Raw genomic sequence first — 14,761 nt, 5'->3', positions numbered from 1 at the left:
AAATAGTCCATAAAGTACCGAGCGGTACGACAGTCTGTTCCTGGGTACTGAGTCCTTGAGTTCATGTTCCAAGGCTTTCAACAGACCCTGTGCAAAGGGGCACTGCCAGAAAATGTGCAAAGATGTTTCCTCCGTGAAGGGGCACCTGGGGCAGTACCGGGTCTTGCACAGGTTGCGGGCATGCATGAATGACCTAAGAGGCAGTCCTCCCTGGATGGCCATCCATGAAATGTCCTTGTGCCCGTTGGTCAACCTGCCAGATGACACGTTAGTCCAAACAGTCTCCAACGTGTCGGCATGAAGCCCTGGAACAGACTCCAGTGAGTCCTTTGCTCTGATGTGCTTGTGGATCGTCTTAGGTTTCCACAAGTCGGGCTTAAGACCCTCCAGTTGATGCTCCCTCACAAACCGGACGACATCTCCGTAGAACCAGGGAGCGTGCCAGTTGTAAGGGAAGGAGCTGTCCCACTTGTCCCAGCCAAAACCTCGCCAGAGGGGAAGGAGGAAGTAGCGGGACATGGCCTTGCCCGCAGAGCCGTTTGCTGTCCTCAGAGTCCTACGAACACAGTCACATACAAAAGCGATCCGCAGCAGAGTGGGAATGTCGGGTATACCCTTCCCACCTTTGCGGGGCTCCTTGTACATAACAGTCCGCTTTACTCTGTCCATTTTCGAGCCCCAGATGAAGCGAAACACAGTCCTGGTAATGGCCCTCGAGACGGTGGCAAGAGGGGGCCATGCCTGTGCAGTGTATTGTAGCACAGGCAAGACTTCGTTACGCAGGACCATTGCTTTGCCCTCAATAGTGAGTTGTCTGAGGCTCCACAGTCCGATCCTTTGGTTGACTTTGGCCAAGCGTTCTTCCCACGACTTTAGGGCTGCACCTTCCTTACCGAACCAGACTCCCAGAATTTTGATGAAGTCCGGCTTGATAGTAAACGGGAAGGAGGCAGGAGAAGGCAGGTACCACTTTCCGAAGAGCATGGCTTCCGACTTCCCGCAGTTGACTTTTGCCCCTGAAGCGCGTCCGAACTCCTCGCAGGTCTGGACGAGTGCAGTCACCGAACTCTGGTCAGCGCAGAAGACGGTCACGTCGTCCATGTACAGCGAGCATTTGACCTCGAAGTGTCCTGGACCTGGTGCGGTGATCCCTCTGATCTCTCCATTCTGCCGGATAGCCTCTGCGAAGAGCTCTATAACACAAACAAAAAGGAGAGGTGAAAGAGGACAGCCTTGTCTAACCCCCGACGATACAGGAAAGGGGTCAGTCTTCCAGCCGTTCACCAGCACCGAGCTGTAAATGTCGCAATACATCAGGTTAACATACAAACAGAACAACCTGCCAAGCCGCAGCCTACGCAGAGCCTTACCCATGAATTCGTGAGAGACCCGGTCAAAAGCCTTCTCCTGATCCAGACTGACCAGGGCCGCGTGTGTACGGCGGCTTTGCATGTAATGCACCGTGTCCCTCACCAGGGCAAGACTGTCGGCCACCCTACGGCCAGGAATGCCGCAGGTTTGGTCCGATCCGATGATCTGTCCGATGACAACCTTCAGTCTGTTGGTCAATACTTTGGCGAGGATCTTGTAGTCCACGTTCAGGAGAGAGATGGGACGCCAGTTTTTCAGGTCACATCTCTCCCCCTTCCGCTTATACAAGATCGTGATCATGCCTTCTCTCAAGGACGGTGGCATTCTACCCTCCACCACCATCTCCTCATAGAGCTCCAGCAGGTCCGGACAGATCAAGTCCCCCAGCGCTACATAGAGCTCTGCTGGGAGACCATCACTGCCCGGGGTCCTGCCGGGTCTGAAGGATTTAGCGGCAGAGAGCAGTTCCTCCACCGTCAGGGGTACGTCCATAGCCTCCGTACCTGCAGGATCAAGATGATTAGTGATACCTGACAGGAATTTATCGGCGGCTTCGGGGTCAGTGGTTTTCCGGGAGTAGAGGCTTCGGTAGTAGTCTGTGACGACTCCCATCACCTCCTTCTTCCCAGAATGCATGTTTCCGGTCTCATCTCGGAGTTCCTTCAGGGGCGTGTGGCCGGCATGGAGTTTCCTGAAAAAGAACGAGTTACATTTCTCACCCTTCTCCAGGTTCTCCACCTTGGAACGAAAGATAATTCGCTTGGATTCCTCCTCAAAGTGCCTTTTCAGGCCCTTTTTGGCTTCCTCCAGCTCCTTCCTGACGTCCCAGCCGCATTGAAGGAGGTCTTGCAGGGATCGCAGCTGACGCTGCATCTCTCTGAAGTCTCTCTTCCTCTCACACGCCTGTTGACGACTTTTTGCCTGAAAGAAACAACGAAATTCAACTTTAACATATTCCCACCAGTCACAGGTTTTGTCAAAGAAAACTTTATCATTCCTCCAAACAATATAGGCGTCTCTAAGTTCCGCCAGTACCTCCTCTCTTTCCAGCAGGGCACAATTCAGCTTCCAGGAGCCAGGGCCGGGAGGAAAACCGTGGCCGATGGCACCCTGGAAGAGAATGGCCCTGTGGTCAGAGAAGAAGCAGGGGATCATGGAGTGCCCATGCTGCTTGACTGCCCGGGAGGTGAACACAAAGTCAATCCGAGAACGAAGTGAGCCATCGGGTCGGCTCCATGAATAGTTCACAGAGCCGATCCCCATGGAGCCCACAACGTCCTGCAAGGATGCTTCGGTTACCATCTCGATAAGCAGTTTGGAACTGACATCCAGCTTGATTGAAGTGCCGGAACTTCGTCCATCCTCTTCGATGGGGCAGTTGAAGTCCCCGGCCATCACCACTGCCCTAGTGGTGGCGAGCTGGGTCCGCAGGGTCTGGAATAGTTCCAGGCGCTCAGCCTTCATAGGGGGAGCGTACACGTTGATGAGCCTAATCGGCTCTCCCGCCCAGGAACCGTCTACGACCAACAAGCGGCCGCAGACGAGCTCCTGGACAGAGTCAACAGTAAATACGCTTCCCCTAATCAGGATGGCAACCCCTGCAGACTTACAGTCGCCCCCACCAGACCAGTAGGACGGGCCATGGGTCCACTGCCTGGCCAGGTGATGATATGACCTGGAAGAGGGGAGAGTACATTCCTGCAGCATAAATATATCACTCGACTGCTTGGAAAGAAAAGTTAGCACCATCTGACATCTAGTCCTATCTCTAACACTCCTCACATTGAGGCTAAAGATGTTAAGTCTAGCAGCCATGGGGGAGAATAAAGAAGGTTAGTGCAAACGATACACCTTAGTTACCAGTCCGGTCGGGCGGATCCTCCTCGCCTGGCGGGTCCGAAAGATCCAGCAGGCCCTCTGACAAAAATTGTTCCAGGATTGTAGCCACCTGGATGTCTGTTGTGAAGTCGATGACCTCAGGTTCAGACACGAGTTCCTCCACCATCTGCTCCATTTCCTCCTGCTGCGCAAGGGAATCTTCGCAGATTTCCACGACTTGTCGCTTTGAGGACTCAGCCGCTGGGCTGTCCCTCACCTTTCTCTTCCTCTGGATGGCACCTGAGGAGACAAGAGGGGGAAAATCCTCCAGGGAGAGGACTCCAGCAGCTGGAGAGGAAGATGTTAGTGCTGCTGGAGCTGGGGAGAAGGGAGGCTGGGTTGGGAGAGGTGCAGGTGACAGGACCACTGAGATGGGTGGGTAGGAGAAGGTGAGAGCCTCAGTGGGGGTGACAGGGGTTGGGGACGGGGGGGTGGGGAGGGCCGGGCGAGGGAGGGTGGGAAGGGTAGGGCGAGGGAGGGCCGGGAGAGGGGGGGGAGGGACTGTCGTCTTCTTACCATCCTTCTTTTTCCCGGTCTTCTGTGCCGCTGGAGCTCTGGCTGGGGCGGGGTTCCCTCTGGCTGGAGCTTTCGCTGCTACAGTTGCCCAGGATCGATCCCTCTTCGGGCAGTCCTTGTAAGAGTGGGCTGCTTGTCCGCAGAGGTTGCACATTGTCCGTTTCGGGCAGTCTTTGGTCTCGTGTCCTGTTACCCGGCAGTTCTTGCAGGCGTCCTCCTTGCAGTCCTTCACCGAATGACCCTTCTTGCTGCATCTCCTGCAGATCTGCGGCATGTCCGGGTAATAGATGAGGCCGTAGGAGTTGCCCAGCGAGAATGACTGGGGCAGGTGCTGGAGGCCGTCTTCCGCGCTCGAATCCTTGTTCAGTCGGACGATTACCGACCACTTGCCAGTCCAGAAGCCGAGTCCGTTCAGGATGTGGGTGGGTTCCCTCACCACTGTGCAGAACCGCTTCAGGAGCGTGGTGATGTCTTTGCCGGGGGTGTGTGGGTTCCGCATTGAGACCGTCACCCGCCTTTCCTCTCTTTGGACAGGGCAGTTGCCCACAAAGCGAGAGAAAGGGGATTCAGGCCTCGCCGCTTTCACCATCTCCCAGTACCTTCTGCAGATGTTGATCGAAGCGAAGGTCACGAAGAACATCCCGGTCATGAAGGCCTGGATACTGATGGTCTCCGGCTTAGCGAAGCCCTGATCCAGGAGCATCTTCTGGCAGAACACTTCTTCCGTCATGTCCGGCACTCTCCCGTCCACCTCCTTGAGCTTCAGGGCCACCGTCTGCTTCATCCAGGGCTCCAGGGTTGGAGCAGCCTGGTTCGGCTTCCTGGTGGCCTGTTGGCTTGAGGAGGCTTCAGGAGGAGATGTCCTGGCCTGGGCCGGCTCACCTGGTCCATCAGCCTTCTCCTTCTGGGTGGCAGGGTTGCTGGTTGAGGCCATGGCTTCTTCCAGCTGTTCCTGTCGCTTGGGGAGGATCTTCGATAGCTCTTTCCCGAAGGGGGCGGAGCTATGCAAATCTTCTCCTTGCTGGCCGAGGTTCTTCCACGAAATTTCTTCCGCAGCGGTTCCTCGTCGAGCTTCTTCTTCTGCGGCCGAGCTTCTTCGAAGATCCCCTTCAGCAGCGGCTCTTCTCCGAAGTTCTCCTTCTTCTTCCCGGCAGCGATCTCCCGGAGCTTCTTCCTCGATGGCGGCTTCTCCCTTCTGGATCGTCGTCTTCGCTGGTTCTTCTCCGCAGTTCGTCGCCGGCTTCGTCTGGAACGCTCTTGGATCGCTAAGCTAGTGTTTATAGCCCCCAGTGGTTCTCCGAGCTATCTATCCTTACAAGGACTGATAAGAACAGATACTACACTTGATCTTAGCCAAAAGGCCGAGAAGCGATAACCCGAGCGGCCCTTGCCTTGCCCGAGCCTGTCCCATACTGCTGTTCACCCCTTGCAGCGATTCAGCCTACTCCTAGGCAATTCCATGGGGCCCTGCAGGCTCACACACATTTACAGCTACTAAGCGGGAGGTGAATAAAGGCCGGAGAGGAAGCCAGACAGGATTTGCTTCTTTTGCTTGCACCACAATGCAGTGCTGAAAGAGGAGGAATCTACATAAAAACGCCTTCCTGGCAACGCCCAAATGCCCTCCTGCCATGCAGATAAACACTGGCAGCGGCAGCAAGTGCATGCCCACAGCCACCCCTTGTTCCTTCACACCTTGTATCAGCTTTAATCCAGTCCTGTGCTGCCTGCTGAGCAGCACTGAACAACACTGCCTGGGCCCAGGCTTTTATCTCTGAGGCAGGCCCCATTATGATGTCAGAAAGCTGGCTCTGGAATCCTGAGGGCTCCACTATGACACGTGCAAAGTTCCGTCTGAACTTTATATAAGACTGTGAGGCTCAGTCAGTCACTCAGTGTTGCCTGAGAGGGCAACACTGCAACAGCCGGCCGCCAGGCTGTCTTTTTTTTGCACATTTATTTGCCTCCAGGAGGCCACAAGAGGGAGACAAGGGACTGCAAAATGGAAAATAGGCATCCACCAACTTTACAGACAACTTCTCTTTGCTCCTACAACCTCCATCCTTGCACAGTTTGTTATTCTTCCAGGTAACATAGTAACAAATCCAAATTGCTGCTCTCTTTGTAGGCAAGCAAGGGTTTGTTGCAACTGCAATTCTTACTTCTTCTTGAAATGTAGGGACGACAGTACATTCCATCACATCCACCTAGTGTACACAGGTAGGTCCATTGTGGCGGGTAGGCGGCTGGCTGCTTTAATGGCTGTTTGCTGTTCCCCTACTCCACTCCACTCCACTATTTGACTGTGGTGCTGCATCAATCAGTGGCTGGCTCAGGTGCAGCTCTTTAACTTACCTAGGAGGGAGGGAGGGAGGGCGGAGAGAAGACAAGGAAGGTGAATGAGCTGTTCCAATGTGAAATGCCGGAAACACAGAAACACAGAAGACACACACACACACACACACACACACACAACAAGAGGTGGCAATGTATTCATTAATTGCATTTAATAAATGAGCTCATTATCACACATGACTGTACAAATGCATTGTCCAACAGGTGTTGAAATAATGGGATTAAAAGGGGAGATCCCTTCAGAAAGACAGAAACAATGGCAAAGAGAAAAAACACTTTTGGAATCTGATTTTAGTCAACACATAAGGGAAGGGTGCACCGGTCCTGGAAATACTGCAATACCAGGTCAATGCGTGGAGTGGACAGAGCAAGCTCTATTTCCATCTCCCTGTTCTAAAAATCCATTTAATATATGGTCCCCAGATAGGGGACGTATCAGATATTAAACTGATAAGAACAGATACTACACTTGATCTTAGCCAAAAGGCCGAGAAGCGATAACCCGAGCGGCCCTTGCCTTGCCCGAGCCTGTCCCATACTGCTGTTCACCCCTTGCAGCGATTCAGCCTACTCCTAGGCAATTCCATGGGGCCCTGCAGGCTCACACACATTTACAGCTACTAAGCGGGAGGTGAATAAAGGCCGGAGAGGAAGCCAGACAGGATTTGCTTCTTTTGCTTGCACCACAATGCAGTGCTGAAAGAGGAGGAATCTACATAAAAACGCCTTCCTGGCAACGCCCAAATGCCCTCCTGCCATGCAGATAAACACTGGCAGCGGCAGCAAGTGCATGCCCACAGCCACCCCTTGTTCCTTCACACCTTGTATCAGCTTTAATCCAGTCCTGTGCTGCCTGCTGAGCAGCACTGAACAACACTGCCTGGGCCCAGGCTTTTATCTCTGAGGCAGGCCCCATTATGATGTCAGAAAGCTGGCTCTGGAATCCTGAGGGCTCCACTATGACACGTGCAAAGTTCCGTCTGAACTTTATATAAGACTGTGAGGCTCAGTCAGTCACTCAGTGTTGCCTGAGAGGGCAACACTGCAACAGCCGGCCGCCAGGCTGTCTTTTTTTTGCACATTTATTTGCCTCCAGGAGGCCACAAGAGGGAGACAAGGGACTGCAAAATGGAAAATAGGCATCCACCAACTTTACAGACAACTTCTCTTTGCTCCTACAACCTCCATCCTTGCACAGTTTGTTATTCTTCCAGGTAACATAGTAACAAATCCAAATTGCTGCTCTCTTTGTAGGCAAGCAAGGGTTTGTTGCAACTGCAATTCTTACTTCTTCTTGAAATGTAGGGACGACAGTACATTCCATCACATCCACCTAGTGTACACAGGTAGGTCCATTGTGGCGGGTAGGCGGCTGGCTGCTTTAATGGCTGTTTGCTGTTCCCCTACTCCACTCCACTCCACTATTTGACTGTGGTGCTGCATCAATCAGTGGCTGGCTCAGGTGCAGCTCTTTAACTTACCTAGGAGGGAGGGAGGGAGGGCGGAGAGAAGACAAGGAAGGTGAATGAGCTGTTCCAATGTGAAATGCCGGAAACACAGAAACACAGAAGACACACACACACACACACACACACACACAACAAGAGGTGGCAATGTATTCATTAATTGCATTTAATAAATGAGCTCATTATCACACATGACTGTACAAATGCATTGTCCAACAGGTGTTGAAATAATGGGATTAAAAGGGGAGATCCCTTCAGAAAGACAGAAACAATGGCAAAGAGAAAAAACACTTTTGGAATCTGATTTTAGTCAACACATAAGGGAAGGGTGCACCGGTCCTGGAAATACTGCAATACCAGGTCAATGCGTGGAGTGGACAGAGCAAGCTCTATTTCCATCTCCCTGTTCTAAAAATCCATTTAATATATGGTCCCCAGATAGGGGACGTATCAGATATTAAACTGATAAGAACAGATACTACACTTGATCTTAGCCAAAAGGCCGAGAAGCGATAACCCGAGCGGCCCTTGCCTTGCCCGAGCCTGTCCCATACTGCTGTTCACCCCTTGCAGCGATTCAGCCTACTCCTAGGCAATTCCATGGGGCCCTGCAGGCTCACACACATTTACAGCTACTAAGCGGGAGGTGAATAAAGGCCGGAGAGGAAGCCAGACAGGATTTGCTTCTTTTGCTTGCACCACAATGCAGTGCTGAAAGAGGAGGAATCTACATAAAAACGCCTTCCTGGCAACGCCCAAATGCCCTCCTGCCATGCAGATAAACACTGGCAGCGGCAGCAAGTGCATGCCCACAGCCACCCCTTGTTCCTTCACACCTTGTATCAGCTTTAATCCAGTCCTGTGCTGCCTGCTGAGCAGCACTGAACAACACTGCCTGGGCCCAGGCTTTTATCTCTGAGGCAGGCCCCATTATGATGTCAGAAAGCTGGCTCTGGAATCCTGAGGGCTCCACTATGACACGTGCAAAGTTCCGTCTGAACTTTATATAAGACTGTGAGGCTCAGTCAGTCACTCAGTGTTGCCTGAGAGGGCAACACTGCAACAGCCGGCCGCCAGGCTGTCTTTTTTTTGCACATTTATTTGCCTCCAGGAGGCCACAAGAGGGAGACAAGGGACTGCAAAATGGAAAATAGGCATCCACCAACTTTACAGACAACTTCTCTTTGCTCCTACAACCTCCATCCTTGCACAGTTTGTTATTCTTCCAGGTAACATAGTAACAAATCCAAATTGCTGCTCTCTTTGTAGGCAAGCAAGGGTTTGTTGCAACTGCAATTCTTACTTCTTCTTGAAATGTAGGGACGACAGTACATTCCATCACATCCACCTAGTGTACACAGGTAGGTCCATTGTGGCGGGTAGGCGGCTGGCTGCTTTAATGGCTGTTTGCTGTTCCCCTACTCCACTCCACTCCACTATTTGACTGTGGTGCTGCATCAATCAGTGGCTGGCTCAGGTGCAGCTCTTTAACTTACCTAGGAGGGAGGGAGGGAGGGCGGAGAGAAGACAAGGAAGGTGAATGAGCTGTTCCAATGTGAAATGCCGGAAACACAGAAACACAGAAGACACACACACACACACACACACACACACAACAAGAGGTGGCAATGTATTCATTAATTGCATTTAATAAATGAGCTCATTATCACACATGACTGTACAAATGCATTGTCCAACAGGTGTTGAAATAATGGGATTAAAAGGGGAGATCCCTTCAGAAAGACAGAAACAATGGCAAAGAGAAAAAACACTTTTGGAATCTGATTTTAGTCAACACATAAGGGAAGGGTGCACCGGTCCTGGAAATACTGCAATACCAGGTCAATGCGTGGAGTGGACAGAGCAAGCTCTATTTCCATCTCCCTGTTCTAAAAATCCATTTAATATATGGTCCCCAGATAGGGGACGTATCAGATATTAAACTGATAAGAACAGATACTACACTTGATCTTAGCCAAAAGGCCGAGAAGCGATAACCCGAGCGGCCCTTGCCTTGCCCGAGCCTGTCCCATACTGCTGTTCACCCCTTGCAGCGATTCAGCCTACTCCTAGGCAATTCCATGGGGCCCTGCAGGCTCACACACATTTACAGCTACTAAGCGGGAGGTGAATAAAGGCCGGAGAGGAAGCCAGACAGGATTTGCTTCTTTTGCTTGCACCACAATGCAGTGCTGAAAGAGGAGGAATCTACATAAAAACGCCTTCCTGGCAACGCCCAAATGCCCTCCTGCCATGCAGATAAACACTGGCAGCGGCAGCAAGTGCATGCCCACAGCCACCCCTTGTTCCTTCACACCTTGTATCAGCTTTAATCCAGTCCTGTGCTGCCTGCTGAGCAGCACTGAACAACACTGCCTGGGCCCAGGCTTTTATCTCTGAGGCAGGCCCCATTATGATGTCAGAAAGCTGGCTCTGGAATCCTGAGGGCTCCACTATGACACGTGCAAAGTTCCGTCTGAACTTTATATAAGACTGTGAGGCTCAGTCAGTCACTCAGTGTTGCCTGAGAGGGCAACACTGCAACAGCCGGCCGCCAGGCTGTCTTTTTTTTGCACATTTATTTGCCTCCAGGAGGCCACAAGAGGGAGACAAGGGACTGCAAAATGGAAAATAGGCATCCACCAACTTTACAGACAACTTCTCTTTGCTCCTACAACCTCCATCCTTGCACAGTTTGTTATTCTTCCAGGTAACATAGTAACAAATCCAAATTGCTGCTCTCTTTGTAGGCAAGCAAGGGTTTGTTGCAACTGCAATTCTTACTTCTTCTTGAAATGTAGGGACGACAGTACATTCCATCACATCCACCTAGTGTACACAGGTAGGTCCATTGTGGCGGGTAGGCGGCTGGCTGCTTTAATGGCTGTTTGCTGTTCCCCTACTCCACTCCACTCCACTATTTGACTGTGGTGCTGCATCAATCAGTGGCTGGCTCAGGTGCAGCTCTTTAACTTACCTAGGAGGGAGGGAGGGAGGGCGGAGAGAAGACAAGGAAGGTGAATGAGCTGTTCCAATGTGAAATGCCGGAAACACAGAAACACAGAAGACACACACACACACACACACACACACACAACAAGAGGTGGCAATGTATTCATTAATTGCATTTAATAAATGAGCTCATTATCACACATGACTGTACAAATGCATTGTCCAACAGGTGTTGAAATAATGGGATTAAAAGGGGAGATCCCTTCAGAAAGACAGAAACAATGGCAAAGAGAAAAAACACTTTTGGAATCTGATTTTAGTCAACACATAAGGGAAGGGTGCACCGGTCCTGGAAATACTGCAATACCAGGTCAATGCGTGGAGTGGACAGAGCAAGCTCTATTTCCATCTCCCTGTTCTAAAAATCCATTTAATATATGGTCCCCAGATAGGGGACGTATCAGATATTAAACTGATAAGAACAGATTTTTGATTGAAAATTGCTTTATTGACAATCAATCGTCATCATACAAACATTACTGCGACGCAGCGCAAGCCATGAAGCAGCAAATAATAAATAATAACAGTCGTCAAACATAACATGACAGTATAATACACAGTACAGGCTAGCCTATGCTATACATTACACCACATGCTACACTAACATTCTTGCATTCACTAACGCCAAACAACAAAGCATTACAGACAAGTGATGGGATAGGGGAGTGGGTAGGAGGGGATAGGGAAGGGGGAAATCACAGGCCCGAAGCTTTATTGAAAGACAACACACAAGAAGGGAGAGTGGGGGGAAGGGGAGTATCAGTCCTCTTCCTCATCGACGTCCGGGCTGTCCCGGGTGGAATAGTCTCTGAGCAGGCTGTGGATCAGCCTGCGGCAGTCCTGGACGGACACACTCTCTCTCCGCAAAATCAGACGGTTCCTGGCAAACCATATAGCGTCCTTAAAGCAGTTCATAAGGCGCCAGGCTTCCTGGATTGCTCCATCCGTGGTATTCCCAGGAAATAGTCCATAAAGTACCGAGCGGTACGACAGTCTGTTCCTGGGTACTGAGTCCTTGAGTTCATGTTCCAAGGCTTTCAACAGACCCTGTGCAAAGGGGCACTGCCAGAAAATGTGCAAAGATGTTTCCTCCGTGAAGGGGCACCTGGGGCAGTACCGGGTCTTGCACAGGTTGCGGGCATGCATGAATGACCTAAGAGGCAGTCCTCCCTGGATGGCCATCCATGAAATGTCCTTGTGCCCGTTGGTCAACCTGCCAGATGACACGTTAGTCCAAACAGTCTCCAACGTGTCGGCATGAAGCCCTGGAACAGACTCCAGTGAGTCCTTTGCTCTGATGTGCTTGTGGATCGTCTTAGGTTTCCACAAGTCGGGCTTAAGACCCTCCAGTTGATGCTCCCTCACAAACCGGACGACATCTCCGTAGAACCAGGGAGCGTGCCAGTTGTAAGGGAAGGAGCTGTCCCACTTGTCCCAGCCAAAACCTCGCCAGAGGGGAAGGAGGAAGTAGCGGGACATGGCCTTGCCCGCAGAGCCGTTTGCTGTCCTCAGAGTCCTACGAACACAGTCACATACAAAAGCGATCCGCAGCAGAGTGGGAATGTCGGGTATACCCTTCCCACCTTTGCGGGGCTCCTTGTACATAACAGTCCGCTTTACTCTGTCCATTTTCGAGCCCCAGATGAAGCGAAACACAGTCCTGGTAATGGCCCTCGAGACCGTTGCAAGAGGGGGCCATGCCTGTGCAGTGTATTGTAGCACAGGCAAGACTTCGTTACGCAGGACCATTGCTTTGCCCTCAATAGTGAGTTGTCTGAGGCTCCACAGTCCGATCCTTTGGTTGACTTTGGCCAAGCGTTCTTCCCACGACTTTAGGGCTGCACCTTCCTTACCGAACCAGACTCCCAGAATTTTGATGAAGTCCGGCTTGATAGTAAACGGGAAGGAGGCAGGAGAAGGCAGGTACCACTTTCCGAAGAGCATGGCTTCCGACTTCCCGCAGTTGACTTTTGCCCCTGAAGCGCGTCCGAACTCCTCACAGGTCTGGACGAGTGCAGTCACCGAACTCTGGTCAGCGCAGAAGACGGTCACGTCGTCCATGTACAGCGAGCATTTGACCTCGAAGTGTCCTGGACCTGGTGCGGTGATCCCTCTGATCTCTCCATTCTGCCGGATAGCCTCTGCGAAGAGCTCTATAACACAAACAAAAAGGAGAGGTGAAAGAGGACAGCCTTGTCTAACCCCCGACGATACAGGAAAGGGGTCAGTCTTCCAGCCGTTCACCAGCACCGAGCTGTAAATGTCGCAATACATCAGGTTAACATACAAACAGAACAACCTGCCAAGCCGCAGCCTACGCAGAGCCTTACCCATGAATTCGTGAGAGACCCGGTCAAAAGCCTTCTCCTGATCCAGACTGACCAGGGCCGCGTGTGTACGGCGGCTTTGCATGTAATGCACCGTGTCCCTCACCAGGGCAAGACTGTCGGCCACCCTACGGCCAGGAATGCCGCAGGTTTGGTCCGATCCGATGATCTGTCCGATGACAACCTTCAGTCTGTTGGTCAATACTTTGGCGAGGATCTTGTAGTCCACGTTCAGGAGAGAGATGGGACGCCAGTTTTTCAGGTCACATCTCTCCCCCTTCCGCTTATACAAGATCGTGATCATGCCTTCTCTCAAGGACGGTGGCATTCTACCCTCCACCACCATCTCCTCATAGAGCTCCAGCAGGTCCGGACAGATCAAGTCCCCCAGCGCTACATAGAGCTCTGCTGGGAGACCATCACTGCCCGGGGTCCTGCCGGGTCTGAAGGATTTAGCGGCAGAGAGCAGTTCCTCCACCGTCAGGGGTACGTCCATAGCCTCCGTACCTGCAGGATCAAGATGATTAGTGATACCTGACAGGAATTTATCGGCGGCTTCGGGGTCAGTGGTTTTCCGGGAGTAGAGGCTTCGGTAGTAGTCTGTGACGACTCCCATCACCTCCTTCTTCCCAGAATGCATGTTTCCGGTCTCATCTCGGAGTTCCTTCAGGGGCGTGTGGCCGGCATGGAGTTTCCTGAAAAAGAACGAGTTACATTTCTCACCCTTCTCCAGGTTCTCCACCTTGGAACGAAAGACAATTCGCTTGGATTCCTCCTCAAAGTGCCTTTTCAGGCCCTTTTTGGCTTCCTCCAGCTCCTTCCTGACGTCCCAGCCGCATTGAAGGAGGTCTTGCAGGGATCGCAGCTGACGCTGCATCTCTCTGAAGTCTCTCTTCCTCTCACACGCCTGTTGACGACTTTTTGCCTGAAAGAAACAACGAAATTCAACTTTAACATATTCCCACCAGTCACAGGTTTTGTCAAAGAAAACTTTATCATTCCTCCAAACAATATAGGCGTCTCTAAGTTCCGCCAGTACCTCCTCTCTTTCCAGCAGGGCACAATTCAGCTTCCAGGAGCCAGGGCCGGGAGGAAAACCGTGGCCGATGGCACCCTGGAAGAGAATGGCCCTGTGGTCAGAGAAGAAGCAGGGGACCATGGAGTGCCCATGCTGCTTGACTGCCCGGGAGGTGAACACAAAGTCAATCCGAGAACGAAGTGAGCCATCGGGTCGGCTCCATGAATAGTTCACAGAGCCGATCCCCATGGAGCCCACAACGTCCTGCAAGGATGCTTCGGTTACCATCTCGATAAGCAGTTTGGAACTGACATCCAGCTTGATTGAAGTGCCGGAACTTCGTCCATCCTCTTCGATGGGGCAGTTGAAGTCCCCGGCCATCACCACTGCCCTAGTGGTGGCGAGCTGGGTCCGCAGGGTCTGGAATAGTTCCAGGCGCTCAGCCTTCATAGGGGGAGCGTATACGTTGATGAGCCTAATCGGCTCTCCTGCCCAGGAACCGTCTACGACCAACAAGCGGCCGCAGGCGAGCTCCTGGACAGAGTCAACAGTAAATACGCTTCCCCTAATCAGGATGGCAACCCCTGCAGACTTACAGTCGCCCCCACCAGACCAGTAGGACGGGCCATGGGTCCACTGCCTGGCCAGATGATGGTATGACCTGGAAGAGGGGAGAGTACATTCCTGCAGCATAAATACATCACTCGACTGCTTGGAAAGAAAAGTTAGCACCATCTGACATCTAGTCCTATCTCTAACACTCCTCACATTGAGGCTAAAGATGTTAAGTTTAGCAGCCATGGGGGAGAATAAAGAAG

The 14,761-nt window shown here is 51.9% G+C and overlaps 4 non-coding genes and 1 pseudogene across 4 annotated transcripts; all 5 read right to left on the bottom strand.

Annotated features, from left to right (window-relative positions):
* Positions 1-5,036: 5,036 nt before the first annotated feature.
* On the bottom strand, positions 5,037-5,138 carry LOC142691280 (U2 spliceosomal RNA; annotated as a pseudogene).
* Positions 5,139-6,428: 1,290 nt separating this feature from the next.
* Positions 6,429-6,619, bottom strand: LOC142691100 (U2 spliceosomal RNA). The gene has a single exon (XR_012859749.1). It is a non-coding gene; the product is annotated as a U2 spliceosomal RNA (small nuclear RNA).
* A 1,290-nt stretch (positions 6,620-7,909) lies between these two features.
* Positions 7,910-8,100, bottom strand: LOC142691098 (U2 spliceosomal RNA). Its single transcript, XR_012859747.1, has one exon. It is a non-coding gene; the product is annotated as a U2 spliceosomal RNA (small nuclear RNA).
* Positions 8,101-9,390: 1,290 nt separating this feature from the next.
* On the bottom strand, positions 9,391-9,581 carry LOC142691097 (U2 spliceosomal RNA). Its single transcript, XR_012859746.1, has one exon. It is a non-coding gene; the product is annotated as a U2 spliceosomal RNA (small nuclear RNA).
* A 1,290-nt stretch (positions 9,582-10,871) lies between these two features.
* Positions 10,872-11,058, bottom strand: LOC142691214 (U2 spliceosomal RNA). The gene has a single exon (XR_012859844.1). It is a non-coding gene; the product is annotated as a U2 spliceosomal RNA (small nuclear RNA).
* Positions 11,059-14,761: the final 3,703 nt, after the last annotated feature.

This window comes from Rhinoderma darwinii, assembly GCF_050947455.1.
Source record: "Rhinoderma darwinii isolate aRhiDar2 chromosome 5 unlocalized genomic scaffold, aRhiDar2.hap1 SUPER_5_unloc_36, whole genome shotgun sequence".
Lineage (NCBI taxonomy): Eukaryota > Metazoa > Chordata > Amphibia > Anura > Rhinodermatidae > Rhinoderma > Rhinoderma darwinii.
This window is presented reverse-complemented; position numbering and strand designations above follow the sequence as displayed.